Source organism: Schistocerca gregaria, chromosome 8 (genome assembly GCF_023897955.1).
Source record: "Schistocerca gregaria isolate iqSchGreg1 chromosome 8, iqSchGreg1.2, whole genome shotgun sequence".
Lineage (NCBI taxonomy): Eukaryota > Metazoa > Arthropoda > Insecta > Orthoptera > Acrididae > Schistocerca > Schistocerca gregaria.
This window is the reverse complement of record NC_064927.1, coordinates 96,239,789-96,255,154: the sequence shown is the minus strand read 5'-3', so window position 1 is coordinate 96,255,154 and position 15,366 is coordinate 96,239,789. Positions and strand designations below refer to the sequence as shown.

The 15,366-nt window shown below is 51.8% G+C and overlaps 9 non-coding genes across 9 annotated transcripts; all 9 read right to left on the bottom strand.

The window, feature by feature from the left end:
- Positions 1 to 489: 489 nt before the first annotated feature.
- Trnag-ccc (transfer RNA glycine (anticodon CCC)) lies at positions 490 to 561 on the bottom strand. The gene has a single exon. It is a non-coding gene; the product is annotated as a tRNA-Gly (tRNA).
- A 1,688-nt stretch (positions 562 to 2,249) lies between these two features.
- On the bottom strand, positions 2,250 to 2,321 carry Trnag-ccc (transfer RNA glycine (anticodon CCC)). Its single transcript has one exon. It is a non-coding gene; the product is annotated as a tRNA-Gly (tRNA).
- A 1,688-nt stretch (positions 2,322 to 4,009) lies between these two features.
- Trnag-ccc (transfer RNA glycine (anticodon CCC)) lies at positions 4,010 to 4,081 on the bottom strand. The gene has a single exon. It is a non-coding gene; the product is annotated as a tRNA-Gly (tRNA).
- A 1,688-nt stretch (positions 4,082 to 5,769) lies between these two features.
- On the bottom strand, positions 5,770 to 5,841 carry Trnag-ccc (transfer RNA glycine (anticodon CCC)). Its single transcript has one exon. It is a non-coding gene; the product is annotated as a tRNA-Gly (tRNA).
- Positions 5,842 to 7,529: 1,688 nt separating this feature from the next.
- Trnag-ccc (transfer RNA glycine (anticodon CCC)) lies at positions 7,530 to 7,601 on the bottom strand. Its single transcript has one exon. It is a non-coding gene; the product is annotated as a tRNA-Gly (tRNA).
- Positions 7,602 to 9,289: 1,688 nt separating this feature from the next.
- Trnag-ccc (transfer RNA glycine (anticodon CCC)) lies at positions 9,290 to 9,361 on the bottom strand. Its single transcript has one exon. It is a non-coding gene; the product is annotated as a tRNA-Gly (tRNA).
- Positions 9,362 to 11,049: 1,688 nt separating this feature from the next.
- On the bottom strand, positions 11,050 to 11,121 carry Trnag-ccc (transfer RNA glycine (anticodon CCC)). Its single transcript has one exon. It is a non-coding gene; the product is annotated as a tRNA-Gly (tRNA).
- Positions 11,122 to 12,809: 1,688 nt separating this feature from the next.
- Positions 12,810 to 12,881, bottom strand: Trnag-ccc (transfer RNA glycine (anticodon CCC)). The gene has a single exon. It is a non-coding gene; the product is annotated as a tRNA-Gly (tRNA).
- A 1,688-nt stretch (positions 12,882 to 14,569) lies between these two features.
- Trnag-ccc (transfer RNA glycine (anticodon CCC)) lies at positions 14,570 to 14,641 on the bottom strand. The gene has a single exon. It is a non-coding gene; the product is annotated as a tRNA-Gly (tRNA).
- Positions 14,642 to 15,366: the final 725 nt, after the last annotated feature.

Genomic DNA, 15,366 nt, shown 5'->3' with positions numbered 1-15,366 from the left:
ACACTAGATCGCGTGTTCCCACAGCAATTTAAATTACGTTAACGAACATAGGATCCAAAATTTAAAGAGGTTCTTTGCAAAAAGAGCGAACGTAAAGTGCAGGAACGACTTTGGCAGTAACAGAACCGTACGAATCCACAGATAATTTCTCAAATATCGTAGATAACACTGTAGGGGAGCAGTGAGAATTCCGAAATTTGTAAATGAAAATTTAGCTTTTCGAATTGGAAAGGAAAGGTAGTCTTGATTAGCGTGTTTCTCGCAGCCGATTGTCGTACTGCTTCTGTCATATTGGCCCTACCGCCGAGCGGCAGCGAGCGGCAGTCGAGCAAAGTCGGGCCAAGTCGACACACGATGAAGGGGCCGCCCACTTAGCTGCAACGAGGCGAGAGACGAGCAGATACTACTTGTGCAGCGACACTTGGCAATTTCGAGGATCGCATGGTGTTGAACACACACTATTGCGCTACGCAAAAACGACAGCCCTCTTGCGGTGGCCGGGAATCGAACCCGGATCAACTGCTTGGGAAGCAACCATGCTGACCGTTACACCACCACCGCTGCATTCCGCTGCACGCATCCTGTGTCGCGATGCGTTGCCGCCCCTGCTGCCACCAGAGGCCGAAGCGACCCTGCTGCAGGCGCCCTGCCCGCCCGCGCATCCGAACGCGGGTCCACGCCGCTTCCAGGGCGATGCACTGTAACTAGACGCAGGACTGACTTCCGCTGAGAAGTCCACCCTGTCGTGTTCGGCATGGTGGGAAAAGAATTCCTGTGTGCTTCCCTGTCGCAGTGGGCAGCGCGTGACGTCTTCTCAAGGGCGTACGTTCGACCCTCACCCCAGCCATCTCATTTTCTCTCCACGACAGTGAAACGCACAGCATAGCTTTTGCGAGGTAAAGCCGTGTTTACAGTTTATTACCACCCAGGCTCCTTTGCGTCAACGTGAGAGTGTTTGTTTCCAGTTATTACTAATTATAGTTTTGCTACTTACACTTGAGACTGAAAGCGATGTTTGTGTAGTATGTCTTGGGCGCTTTGGGAGTGAGTAAGCGGGATCGTGGTGGCGGACAGAGTTCAGCGTTGTCGCCAGATTCGGCCGTAAAGTTCGTGGAGGAGAAATATTTCTGGACCCATTCACACGTAGCTGATACTTGAGGTATGTCCGGTATGGTCTAGTGGCTAGGATACCTGGCTTTCACACAGGAGGCCAGGGTTCGATTACTGGTAGCGGAACGTCAATTTTCCAGGCTGAGATGAGAAATCTTCTCAGGGCCGTTTTTCGTCTTCGTGGTTTTGCTGCTCTGGGTTCCAAGTATAAGGTGAGAGAAAGTCAAGGAAAAGAGATACATGCTCACGTGATTGGCGGGGCCGTTTTTAAGGAAGAGGAGATGATTTTGCGGTTTTGGACTGCTGATGCGACAGTGTTGCGTGGCTCGTTAGCCCTGTGGGGTATAGCGTCGTGCTGGTAACGAGAAGGTCATGGGTTCGATCCCTCCACAGGCCATCCCACTTTCTCCGCTAATAGGAAATGCAGTCTCCCGCGAGACTCTGCCACGTAGATTCCAAATGATCTGCACATCGAGCTACAAGTCTGAACGTTTCGCTCAGGGGTCGCCAACGGCCGGCTCCCTTTCGATTAATGAAGTTAAGCAGAGGTGGGCGTGGTTAGTGATTACATGGGTGATAGGCGGGATCTCTGCGTGCTATTGGACCTTTCCCCTTTCACCCCCACTCTCCCCCTTTTGTGTTACAGTGTTGATGTGCTATGATGCCTCCCACAGCAATTTAAATTACGTTAACGAACATAGGATCCAAAATTTAAAGAGGTTCTTTGCAAAAAGAGCGAACGTAAAGTGCAGGAACGACTTTGGCAGTAACAGAACCGTACGAATCCACAGATAATTTCTCAAATATCGTAGATAACACTGTAGGGGAGCAGTGAGAATTCCGAAATTTGTAAATGAAAATTTAGCTTTTCGAATTGGAAAGGAAAGGTAGTCTTGATTAGCGTGTTTCTCGCAGCCGATTGTCGTACTGCTTCTGTCATATTGGCCCTACCGCCGAGCGGCAGCGAGCGGCAGTCGAGCAAAGTCGGGCCAAGTCGACACACGATGAAGGGGCCGCCCACTTAGCTGCAACGAGGCGAGAGACGAGCAGATACTACTTGTGCAGCGACACTTGGCAATTTCGAGGATCGCATGGTGTTGAACACACACTATTGCGCTACGCAAAAACGACAGCCCTCTTGCGGTGGCCGGGAATCGAACCCGGATCAACTGCTTGGGAAGCAACCATGCTGACCGTTACACCACCACCGCTGCATTCCGCTGCACGCATCCTGTGTCGCGATGCGTTGCCGCCCCTGCTGCCACCAGAGGCCGAAGCGACCCTGCTGCAGGCGCCCTGCCCGCCCGCGCATCCGAACGCGGGTCCACGCCGCTTCCAGGGCGATGCACTGTAACTAGACGCAGGACTGACTTCCGCTGAGAAGTCCACCCTGTCGTGTTCGGCATGGTGGGAAAAGAATTCCTGTGTGCTTCCCTGTCGCAGTGGGCAGCGCGTGACGTCTTCTCAAGGGCGTACGTTCGACCCTCACCCCAGCCATCTCATTTTCTCTCCACGACAGTGAAACGCACAGCATAGCTTTTGCGAGGTAAAGCCGTGTTTACAGTTTATTACCACCCAGGCTCCTTTGCGTCAACGTGAGAGTGTTTGTTTCCAGTTATTACTAATTATAGTTTTGCTACTTACACTTGAGACTGAAAGCGATGTTTGTGTAGTATGTCTTGGGCGCTTTGGGAGTGAGTAAGCGGGATCGTGGTGGCGGACAGAGTTCAGCGTTGTCGCCAGATTCGGCCGTAAAGTTCGTGGAGGAGAAATATTTCTGGACCCATTCACACGTAGCTGATACTTGAGGTATGTCCGGTATGGTCTAGTGGCTAGGATACCTGGCTTTCACACAGGAGGCCAGGGTTCGATTACTGGTAGCGGAACGTCAATTTTCCAGGCTGAGATGAGAAATCTTCTCAGGGCCGTTTTTCGTCTTCGTGGTTTTGCTGCTCTGGGTTCCAAGTATAAGGTGAGAGAAAGTCAAGGAAAAGAGATACATGCTCACGTGATTGGCGGGGCCGTTTTTAAGGAAGAGGAGATGATTTTGCGGTTTTGGACTGCTGATGCGACAGTGTTGCGTGGCTCGTTAGCCCTGTGGGGTATAGCGTCGTGCTGGTAACGAGAAGGTCATGGGTTCGATCCCTCCACAGGCCATCCCACTTTCTCCGCTAATAGGAAATGCAGTCTCCCGCGAGACTCTGCCACGTAGATTCCAAATGATCTGCACATCGAGCTACAAGTCTGAACGTTTCGCTCAGGGGTCGCCAACGGCCGGCTCCCTTTCGATTAATGAAGTTAAGCAGAGGTGGGCGTGGTTAGTGATTACATGGGTGATAGGCGGGATCTCTGCGTGCTATTGGACCTTTCCCCTTTCACCCCCACTCTCCCCCTTTTGTGTTACAGTGTTGATGTGCTATGATGCCTCCCACAGCAATTTAAATTACGTTAACGAACATAGGATCCAAAATTTAAAGAGGTTCTTTGCAAAAAGAGCGAACGTAAAGTGCAGGAACGACTTTGGCAGTAACAGAACCGTACGAATCCACAGATAATTTCTCAAATATCGTAGATAACACTGTAGGGGAGCAGTGAGAATTCCGAAATTTGTAAATGAAAATTTAGCTTTTCGAATTGGAAAGGAAAGGTAGTCTTGATTAGCGTGTTTCTCGCAGCCGATTGTCGTACTGCTTCTGTCATATTGGCCCTACCGCCGAGCGGCAGCGAGCGGCAGTCGAGCAAAGTCGGGCCAAGTCGACACACGATGAAGGGGCCGCCCACTTAGCTGCAACGAGGCGAGAGACGAGCAGATACTACTTGTGCAGCGACACTTGGCAATTTCGAGGATCGCATGGTGTTGAACACACACTATTGCGCTACGCAAAAACGACAGCCCTCTTGCGGTGGCCGGGAATCGAACCCGGATCAACTGCTTGGGAAGCAACCATGCTGACCGTTACACCACCACCGCTGCATTCCGCTGCACGCATCCTGTGTCGCGATGCGTTGCCGCCCCTGCTGCCACCAGAGGCCGAAGCGACCCTGCTGCAGGCGCCCTGCCCGCCCGCGCATCCGAACGCGGGTCCACGCCGCTTCCAGGGCGATGCACTGTAACTAGACGCAGGACTGACTTCCGCTGAGAAGTCCACCCTGTCGTGTTCGGCATGGTGGGAAAAGAATTCCTGTGTGCTTCCCTGTCGCAGTGGGCAGCGCGTGACGTCTTCTCAAGGGCGTACGTTCGACCCTCACCCCAGCCATCTCATTTTCTCTCCACGACAGTGAAACGCACAGCATAGCTTTTGCGAGGTAAAGCCGTGTTTACAGTTTATTACCACCCAGGCTCCTTTGCGTCAACGTGAGAGTGTTTGTTTCCAGTTATTACTAATTATAGTTTTGCTACTTACACTTGAGACTGAAAGCGATGTTTGTGTAGTATGTCTTGGGCGCTTTGGGAGTGAGTAAGCGGGATCGTGGTGGCGGACAGAGTTCAGCGTTGTCGCCAGATTCGGCCGTAAAGTTCGTGGAGGAGAAATATTTCTGGACCCATTCACACGTAGCTGATACTTGAGGTATGTCCGGTATGGTCTAGTGGCTAGGATACCTGGCTTTCACACAGGAGGCCAGGGTTCGATTACTGGTAGCGGAACGTCAATTTTCCAGGCTGAGATGAGAAATCTTCTCAGGGCCGTTTTTCGTCTTCGTGGTTTTGCTGCTCTGGGTTCCAAGTATAAGGTGAGAGAAAGTCAAGGAAAAGAGATACATGCTCACGTGATTGGCGGGGCCGTTTTTAAGGAAGAGGAGATGATTTTGCGGTTTTGGACTGCTGATGCGACAGTGTTGCGTGGCTCGTTAGCCCTGTGGGGTATAGCGTCGTGCTGGTAACGAGAAGGTCATGGGTTCGATCCCTCCACAGGCCATCCCACTTTCTCCGCTAATAGGAAATGCAGTCTCCCGCGAGACTCTGCCACGTAGATTCCAAATGATCTGCACATCGAGCTACAAGTCTGAACGTTTCGCTCAGGGGTCGCCAACGGCCGGCTCCCTTTCGATTAATGAAGTTAAGCAGAGGTGGGCGTGGTTAGTGATTACATGGGTGATAGGCGGGATCTCTGCGTGCTATTGGACCTTTCCCCTTTCACCCCCACTCTCCCCCTTTTGTGTTACAGTGTTGATGTGCTATGATGCCTCCCACAGCAATTTAAATTACGTTAACGAACATAGGATCCAAAATTTAAAGAGGTTCTTTGCAAAAAGAGCGAACGTAAAGTGCAGGAACGACTTTGGCAGTAACAGAACCGTACGAATCCACAGATAATTTCTCAAATATCGTAGATAACACTGTAGGGGAGCAGTGAGAATTCCGAAATTTGTAAATGAAAATTTAGCTTTTCGAATTGGAAAGGAAAGGTAGTCTTGATTAGCGTGTTTCTCGCAGCCGATTGTCGTACTGCTTCTGTCATATTGGCCCTACCGCCGAGCGGCAGCGAGCGGCAGTCGAGCAAAGTCGGGCCAAGTCGACACACGATGAAGGGGCCGCCCACTTAGCTGCAACGAGGCGAGAGACGAGCAGATACTACTTGTGCAGCGACACTTGGCAATTTCGAGGATCGCATGGTGTTGAACACACACTATTGCGCTACGCAAAAACGACAGCCCTCTTGCGGTGGCCGGGAATCGAACCCGGATCAACTGCTTGGGAAGCAACCATGCTGACCGTTACACCACCACCGCTGCATTCCGCTGCACGCATCCTGTGTCGCGATGCGTTGCCGCCCCTGCTGCCACCAGAGGCCGAAGCGACCCTGCTGCAGGCGCCCTGCCCGCCCGCGCATCCGAACGCGGGTCCACGCCGCTTCCAGGGCGATGCACTGTAACTAGACGCAGGACTGACTTCCGCTGAGAAGTCCACCCTGTCGTGTTCGGCATGGTGGGAAAAGAATTCCTGTGTGCTTCCCTGTCGCAGTGGGCAGCGCGTGACGTCTTCTCAAGGGCGTACGTTCGACCCTCACCCCAGCCATCTCATTTTCTCTCCACGACAGTGAAACGCACAGCATAGCTTTTGCGAGGTAAAGCCGTGTTTACAGTTTATTACCACCCAGGCTCCTTTGCGTCAACGTGAGAGTGTTTGTTTCCAGTTATTACTAATTATAGTTTTGCTACTTACACTTGAGACTGAAAGCGATGTTTGTGTAGTATGTCTTGGGCGCTTTGGGAGTGAGTAAGCGGGATCGTGGTGGCGGACAGAGTTCAGCGTTGTCGCCAGATTCGGCCGTAAAGTTCGTGGAGGAGAAATATTTCTGGACCCATTCACACGTAGCTGATACTTGAGGTATGTCCGGTATGGTCTAGTGGCTAGGATACCTGGCTTTCACACAGGAGGCCAGGGTTCGATTACTGGTAGCGGAACGTCAATTTTCCAGGCTGAGATGAGAAATCTTCTCAGGGCCGTTTTTCGTCTTCGTGGTGTTGCTGCTCTGGGTTCCAAGTATAAGGTGAGAGAAAGTCAAGGAAAAGAGATACATGCTCACGTGATTGGCGGGGCCGTTTTTAAGGAAGAGGAGATGATTTTGCGGTTTTGGACTGCTGATGCGACAGTGTTGCGTGGCTCGTTAGCCCTGTGGGGTATAGCGTCGTGCTGGTAACGAGAAGGTCATGGGTTCGATCCCTCCACAGGCCATCCCACTTTCTCCGCTAATAGGAAATGCAGTCTCCCGCGAGACTCTGCCACGTAGATTCCAAATGATCTGCACATCGAGCTACAAGTCTGAACGTTTCGCTCAGGGGTCGCCAACGGCCGGCTCCCTTTCGATTAATGAAGTTAAGCAGAGGTGGGCGTGGTTAGTGATTACATGGGTGATAGGCGGGATCTCTGCGTGCTATTGGACCTTTCCCCTTTCACCCCCACTCTCCCCCTTTTGTGTTACAGTGTTGATGTGCTATGATGCCTCCCACAGCAATTTAAATTACGTTAACGAACATAGGATCCAAAATTTAAAGAGGTTCTTTGCAAAAAGAGCGAACGTAAAGTGCAGGAACGACTTTGGCAGTAACAGAACCGTACGAATCCACAGATAATTTCTCAAATATCGTAGATAACACTGTAGGGGAGCAGTGAGAATTCCGAAATTTGTAAATGAAAATTTAGCTTTTCGAATTGGAAAGGAAAGGTAGTCTTGATTAGCGTGTTTCTCGCAGCCGATTGTCGTACTGCTTCTGTCATATTGGCCCTACCGCCGAGCGGCAGCGAGCGGCAGTCGAGCAAAGTCGGGCCAAGTCGACACACGATGAAGGGGCCGCCCACTTAGCTGCAACGAGGCGAGAGACGAGCAGATACTACTTGTGCAGCGACACTTGGCAATTTCGAGGATCGCATGGTGTTGAACACACACTATTGCGCTACGCAAAAACGACAGCCCTCTTGCGGTGGCCGGGAATCGAACCCGGATCAACTGCTTGGGAAGCAACCATGCTGACCGTTACACCACCACCGCTGCATTCCGCTGCACGCATCCTGTGTCGCGATGCGTTGCCGCCCCTGCTGCCACCAGAGGCCGAAGCGACCCTGCTGCAGGCGCCCTGCCCGCCCGCGCATCCGAACGCGGGTCCACGCCGCTTCCAGGGCGATGCACTGTAACTAGACGCAGGACTGACTTCCGCTGAGAAGTCCACCCTGTCGTGTTCGGCATGGTGGGAAAAGAATTCCTGTGTGCTTCCCTGTCGCAGTGGGCAGCGCGTGACGTCTTCTCAAGGGCGTACGTTCGACCCTCACCCCAGCCATCTCATTTTCTCTCCACGACAGTGAAACGCACAGCATAGCTTTTGCGAGGTAAAGCCGTGTTTACAGTTTATTACCACCCAGGCTCCTTTGCGTCAACGTGAGAGTGTTTGTTTCCAGTTATTACTAATTATAGTTTTGCTACTTACACTTGAGACTGAAAGCGATGTTTGTGTAGTATGTCTTGGGCGCTTTGGGAGTGAGTAAGCGGGATCGTGGTGGCGGACAGAGTTCAGCGTTGTCGCCAGATTCGGCCGTAAAGTTCGTGGAGGAGAAATATTTCTGGACCCATTCACACGTAGCTGATACTTGAGGTATGTCCGGTATGGTCTAGTGGCTAGGATACCTGGCTTTCACACAGGAGGCCAGGGTTCGATTACTGGTAGCGGAACGTCAATTTTCCAGGCTGAGATGAGAAATCTTCTCAGGGCCGTTTTTCGTCTTCGTGGTTTTGCTGCTCTGGGTTCCAAGTATAAGGTGAGAGAAAGTCAAGGAAAAGAGATACATGCTCACGTGATTGGCGGGGCCGTTTTTAAGGAAGAGGAGATGATTTTGCGGTTTTGGACTGCTGATGCGACAGTGTTGCGTGGCTCGTTAGCCCTGTGGGGTATAGCGTCGTGCTGGTAACGAGAAGGTCATGGGTTCGATCCCTCCACAGGCCATCCCACTTTCTCCGCTAATAGGAAATGCAGTCTCCCGCGAGACTCTGCCACGTAGATTCCAAATGATCTGCACATCGAGCTACAAGTCTGAACGTTTCGCTCAGGGGTCGCCAACGGCCGGCTCCCTTTCGATTAATGAAGTTAAGCAGAGGTGGGCGTGGTTAGTGATTACATGGGTGATAGGCGGGATCTCTGCGTGCTATTGGACCTTTCCCCTTTCACCCCCACTCTCCCCCTTTTGTGTTACAGTGTTGATGTGCTATGATGCCTCCCACAGCAATTTAAATTACGTTAACGAACATAGGATCCAAAATTTAAAGAGGTTCTTTGCAAAAAGAGCGAACGTAAAGTGCAGGAACGACTTTGGCAGTAACAGAACCGTACGAATCCACAGATAATTTCTCAAATATCGTAGATAACACTGTAGGGGAGCAGTGAGAATTCCGAAATTTGTAAATGAAAATTTAGCTTTTCGAATTGGAAAGGAAAGGTAGTCTTGATTAGCGTGTTTCTCGCAGCCGATTGTCGTACTGCTTCTGTCATATTGGCCCTACCGCCGAGCGGCAGCGAGCGGCAGTCGAGCAAAGTCGGGCCAAGTCGACACACGATGAAGGGGCCGCCCACTTAGCTGCAACGAGGCGAGAGACGAGCAGATACTACTTGTGCAGCGACACTTGGCAATTTCGAGGATCGCATGGTGTTGAACACACACTATTGCGCTACGCAAAAACGACAGCCCTCTTGCGGTGGCCGGGAATCGAACCCGGATCAACTGCTTGGGAAGCAACCATGCTGACCGTTACACCACCACCGCTGCATTCCGCTGCACGCATCCTGTGTCGCGATGCGTTGCCGCCCCTGCTGCCACCAGAGGCCGAAGCGACCCTGCTGCAGGCGCCCTGCCCGCCCGCGCATCCGAACGCGGGTCCACGCCGCTTCCAGGGCGATGCACTGTAACTAGACGCAGGACTGACTTCCGCTGAGAAGTCCACCCTGTCGTGTTCGGCATGGTGGGAAAAGAATTCCTGTGTGCTTCCCTGTCGCAGTGGGCAGCGCGTGACGTCTTCTCAAGGGCGTACGTTCGACCCTCACCCCAGCCATCTCATTTTCTCTCCACGACAGTGAAACGCACAGCATAGCTTTTGCGAGGTAAAGCCGTGTTTACAGTTTATTACCACCCAGGCTCCTTTGCGTCAACGTGAGAGTGTTTGTTTCCAGTTATTACTAATTATAGTTTTGCTACTTACACTTGAGACTGAAAGCGATGTTTGTGTAGTATGTCTTGGGCGCTTTGGGAGTGAGTAAGCGGGATCGTGGTGGCGGACAGAGTTCAGCGTTGTCGCCAGATTCGGCCGTAAAGTTCGTGGAGGAGAAATATTTCTGGACCCATTCACACGTAGCTGATACTTGAGGTATGTCCGGTATGGTCTAGTGGCTAGGATACCTGGCTTTCACACAGGAGGCCAGGGTTCGATTACTGGTAGCGGAACGTCAATTTTCCAGGCTGAGATGAGAAATCTTCTCAGGGCCGTTTTTCGTCTTCGTGGTTTTGCTGCTCTGGGTTCCAAGTATAAGGTGAGAGAAAGTCAAGGAAAAGAGATACATGCTCACGTGATTGGCGGGGCCGTTTTTAAGGAAGAGGAGATGATTTTGCGGTTTTGGACTGCTGATGCGACAGTGTTGCGTGGCTCGTTAGCCCTGTGGGGTATAGCGTCGTGCTGGTAACGAGAAGGTCATGGGTTCGATCCCTCCACAGGCCATCCCACTTTCTCCGCTAATAGGAAATGCAGTCTCCCGCGAGACTCTGCCACGTAGATTCCAAATGATCTGCACATCGAGCTACAAGTCTGAACGTTTCGCTCAGGGGTCGCCAACGGCCGGCTCCCTTTCGATTAATGAAGTTAAGCAGAGGTGGGCGTGGTTAGTGATTACATGGGTGATAGGCGGGATCTCTGCGTGCTATTGGACCTTTCCCCTTTCACCCCCACTCTCCCCCTTTTGTGTTACAGTGTTGATGTGCTATGATGCCTCCCACAGCAATTTAAATTACGTTAACGAACATAGGATCCAAAATTTAAAGAGGTTCTTTGCAAAAAGAGCGAACGTAAAGTGCAGGAACGACTTTGGCAGTAACAGAACCGTACGAATCCACAGATAATTTCTCAAATATCGTAGATAACACTGTAGGGGAGCAGTGAGAATTCCGAAATTTGTAAATGAAAATTTAGCTTTTCGAATTGGAAAGGAAAGGTAGTCTTGATTAGCGTGTTTCTCGCAGCCGATTGTCGTACTGCTTCTGTCATATTGGCCCTACCGCCGAGCGGCAGCGAGCGGCAGTCGAGCAAAGTCGGGCCAAGTCGACACACGATGAAGGGGCCGCCCACTTAGCTGCAACGAGGCGAGAGACGAGCAGATACTACTTGTGCAGCGACACTTGGCAATTTCGAGGATCGCATGGTGTTGAACACACACTATTGCGCTACGCAAAAACGACAGCCCTCTTGCGGTGGCCGGGAATCGAACCCGGATCAACTGCTTGGGAAGCAACCATGCTGACCGTTACACCACCACCGCTGCATTCCGCTGCACGCATCCTGTGTCGCGATGCGTTGCCGCCCCTGCTGCCACCAGAGGCCGAAGCGACCCTGCTGCAGGCGCCCTGCCCGCCCGCGCATCCGAACGCGGGTCCACGCCGCTTCCAGGGCGATGCACTGTAACTAGACGCAGGACTGACTTCCGCTGAGAAGTCCACCCTGTCGTGTTCGGCATGGTGGGAAAAGAATTCCTGTGTGCTTCCCTGTCGCAGTGGGCAGCGCGTGACGTCTTCTCAAGGGCGTACGTTCGACCCTCACCCCAGCCATCTCATTTTCTCTCCACGACAGTGAAACGCACAGCATAGCTTTTGCGAGGTAAAGCCGTGTTTACAGTTTATTACCACCCAGGCTCCTTTGCGTCAACGTGAGAGTGTTTGTTTCCAGTTATTACTAATTATAGTTTTGCTACTTACACTTGAGACTGAAAGCGATGTTTGTGTAGTATGTCTTGGGCGCTTTGGGAGTGAGTAAGCGGGATCGTGGTGGCGGACAGAGTTCAGCGTTGTCGCCAGATTCGGCCGTAAAGTTCGTGGAGGAGAAATATTTCTGGACCCATTCACACGTAGCTGATACTTGAGGTATGTCCGGTATGGTCTAGTGGCTAGGATACCTGGCTTTCACACAGGAGGCCAGGGTTCGATTACTGGTAGCGGAACGTCAATTTTCCAGGCTGAGATGAGAAATCTTCTCAGGGCCGTTTTTCGTCTTCGTGGTTTTGCTGCTCTGGGTTCCAAGTATAAGGTGAGAGAAAGTCAAGGAAAAGAGATACATGCTCACGTGATTGGCGGGGCCGTTTTTAAGGAAGAGGAGATGATTTTGCGGTTTTGGACTGCTGATGCGACAGTGTTGCGTGGCTCGTTAGCCCTGTGGGGTATAGCGTCGTGCTGGTAACGAGAAGGTCATGGGTTCGATCCCTCCACAGGCCATCCCACTTTCTCCGCTAATAGGAAATGCAGTCTCCCGCGAGACTCTGCCACGTAGATTCCAAATGATCTGCACATCGAGCTACAAGTCTGAACGTTTCGCTCAGGGGTCGCCAACGGCCGGCTCCCTTTCGATTAATGAAGTTAAGCAGAGGTGGGCGTGGTTAGTGATTACATGGGTGATAGGCGGGATCTCTGCGTGCTATTGGACCTTTCCCCTTTCACCCCCACTCTCCCCCTTTTGTGTTACAGTGTTGATGTGCTATGATGCCTCCCACAGCAATTTAAATTACGTTAACGAACATAGGATCCAAAATTTAAAGAGGTTCTTTGCAAAAAGAGCGAACGTAAAGTGCAGGAACGACTTTGGCAGTAACAGAACCGTACGAATCCACAGATAATTTCTCAAATATCGTAGATAACACTGTAGGGGAGCAGTGAGAATTCCGAAATTTGTAAATGAAAATTTAGCTTTTCGAATTGGAAAGGAAAGGTAGTCTTGATTAGCGTGTTTCTCGCAGCCGATTGTCGTACTGCTTCTGTCATATTGGCCCTACCGCCGAGCGGCAGCGAGCGGCAGTCGAGCAAAGTCGGGCCAAGTCGACACACGATGAAGGGGCCGCCCACTTAGCTGCAACGAGGCGAGAGACGAGCAGATACTACTTGTGCAGCGACACTTGGCAATTTCGAGGATCGCATGGTGTTGAACACACACTATTGCGCTACGCAAAAACGACAGCCCTCTTGCGGTGGCCGGGAATCGAACCCGGATCAACTGCTTGGGAAGCAACCATGCTGACCGTTACACCACCACCGCTGCATTCCGCTGCACGCATCCTGTGTCGCGATGCGTTGCCGCCCCTGCTGCCACCAGAGGCCGAAGCGACCCTGCTGCAGGCGCCCTGCCCGCCCGCGCATCCGAACGCGGGTCCACGCCGCTTCCAGGGCGATGCACTGTAACTAGACGCAGGACTGACTTCCGCTGAGAAGTCCACCCTGTCGTGTTCGGCATGGTGGGAAAAGAATTCCTGTGTGCTTCCCTGTCGCAGTGGGCAGCGCGTGACGTCTTCTCAAGGGCGTACGTTCGACCCTCACCCCAGCCATCTCATTTTCTCTCCACGACAGTGAAACGCACAGCATAGCTTTTGCGAGGTAAAGCCGTGTTTACAGTTTATTACCACCCAGGCTCCTTTGCGTCAACGTGAGAGTGTTTGTTTCCAGTTATTACTAATTATAGTTTTGCTACTTACACTTGAGACTGAAAGCGATGTTTGTGTAGTATGTCTTGGGCGCTTTGGGAGTGAGTAAGCGGGATCGTGGTGGCGGACAGAGTTCAGCGTTGTCGCCAGATTCGGCCGTAAAGTTCGTGGAGGAGAAATATTTCTGGACCCATTCACACGTAGCTGATACTTGAGGTATGTCCGGTATGGTCTAGTGGCTAGGATACCTGGCTTTCACACAGGAGGCCAGGGTTCGATTACTGGTAGCGGAACGTCGATTTTCCAGGCTGAGATGAGAAATCTTCTCAGGGCCGTTTTTCGTCTTCGTGGTTTTGCTGCTCTGGGTTCCAAGTATAAGGTGAGAGAAAGTCAAGGAAAAGAGATACATGCTCACGTGATTGGCGGGGCCGTTTTTAAGGAAGAGGAGATGATTTTGCGGTTTTGGACTGCTGATGCGACAGTGTTGCGTGGCTCGTTAGCCCTGTGGGGTATAGCGTCGTGCTGGTAACGAGAAGGTCATGGGTTCGATCCCTCCACAGGCCATCCCACTTTCTCCGCTAATAGGAAATGCAGTCTCCCGCGAGACTCTGCCACGTAGATTCCAAATGATCTGCACATCGAGCTACAAGTCTGAACGTTTCGCTCAGGGGTCGCCAACGGCCGGCTCCCTTTCGATTAATGAAGTTAAGCAGAGGTGGGCGTGGTTAGTGATTACATGGGTGATAGGCGGGATCTCTGCGTGCTATTGGACCTTTCCCCTTTCACCCCCACTCTCCCCCTTTTGTGTTACAGTGTTGATGTGCTATGATGCCTCCCACAGCAATTTAAATTACGTTAACGAACATAGGATCCAAAATTTAAAGAGGTTCTTTGCAAAAAGAGCGAACGTAAAGTGCAGGAACGACTTTGGCAGTAACAGAACCGTACGAATCCACAGATAATTTCTCAAATATCGTAGATAACACTGTAGGGGAGCAGTGAGAATTCCGAAATTTGTAAATGAAAATTTAGCTTTTCGAATTGGAAAGGAAAGGTAGTCTTGATTAGCGTGTTTCTCGCAGCCGATTGTCGTACTGCTTCTGTCATATTGGCCCTACCGCCGAGCGGCAGCGAGCGGCAGTCGAGCAAAGTCGGGCCAAGTCGACACACGATGAAGGGGCCGCCCACTTAGCTGCAACGAGGCGAGAGACGAGCAGATACTACTTGTGCAGCGACACTTGGCAATTTCGAGGATCGCATGGTGTTGAACACACACTATTGCGCTACGCAAAAACGACAGCCCTCTTGCGGTGGCCGGGAATCGAACCCGGATCAACTGCTTGGGAAGCAACCATGCTGACCGTTACACCACCACCGCTGCATTCCGCTGCACGCATCCTGTGTCGCGATGCGTTGCCGCCCCTGCTGCCACCAGAGGCCGAAGCGACCCTGCTGCAGGCGCCCTGCCCGCCCGCGCATCCGAACGCGGGTCCACGCCGCTTCCAGGGCGATGCACTGTAACTAGACGCAGGACTGACTTCCGCTGAGAAGTCCACCCTGTCGTGTTCGGCATGGTGGGAAAAGAATTCCTGTGTGCTTCCCTGTCGCAGTGGGCAGCGCGTGACGTCTTCTCAAGGGCGTACGTTCGACCCTCACCCCAGCCATCTCATTTTCTCTCCACGACAGTGAAACGCACAGCATAGCTTTTGCGAGGTAAAGCCGTGTTTACAGTTTATTACCACCCAGGCTCCTTTGCGTCAACGTGAGAGTGTTTGTTTCCAGTTATTACTAATTATAGTTTTGCTACTTACACTTGAGACTGAAAGCGATGTTTGTGTAGTATGTCTTGGGCGCTTTGGGAGTGAGTAAGCGGGATCGTGGTGGCGGACAGAGTTCAGCGTTGTCGCCAGATTCGGCCGTAAAGTTCGTGGAGGAGAAATATTTCTGGACCCATTCACACGTAGCTGATACTTGAGGTATGTCCGGTATGGTCTAGTGGCTAGGATACCTGGCTTTCACACAGGAGGCCAGGGTTCGATTACTGGTAGCGGAACGTCAATTTTCCAGGCTGAGATGAGAAATCTTCTCAGGGCCGTTTTTCGT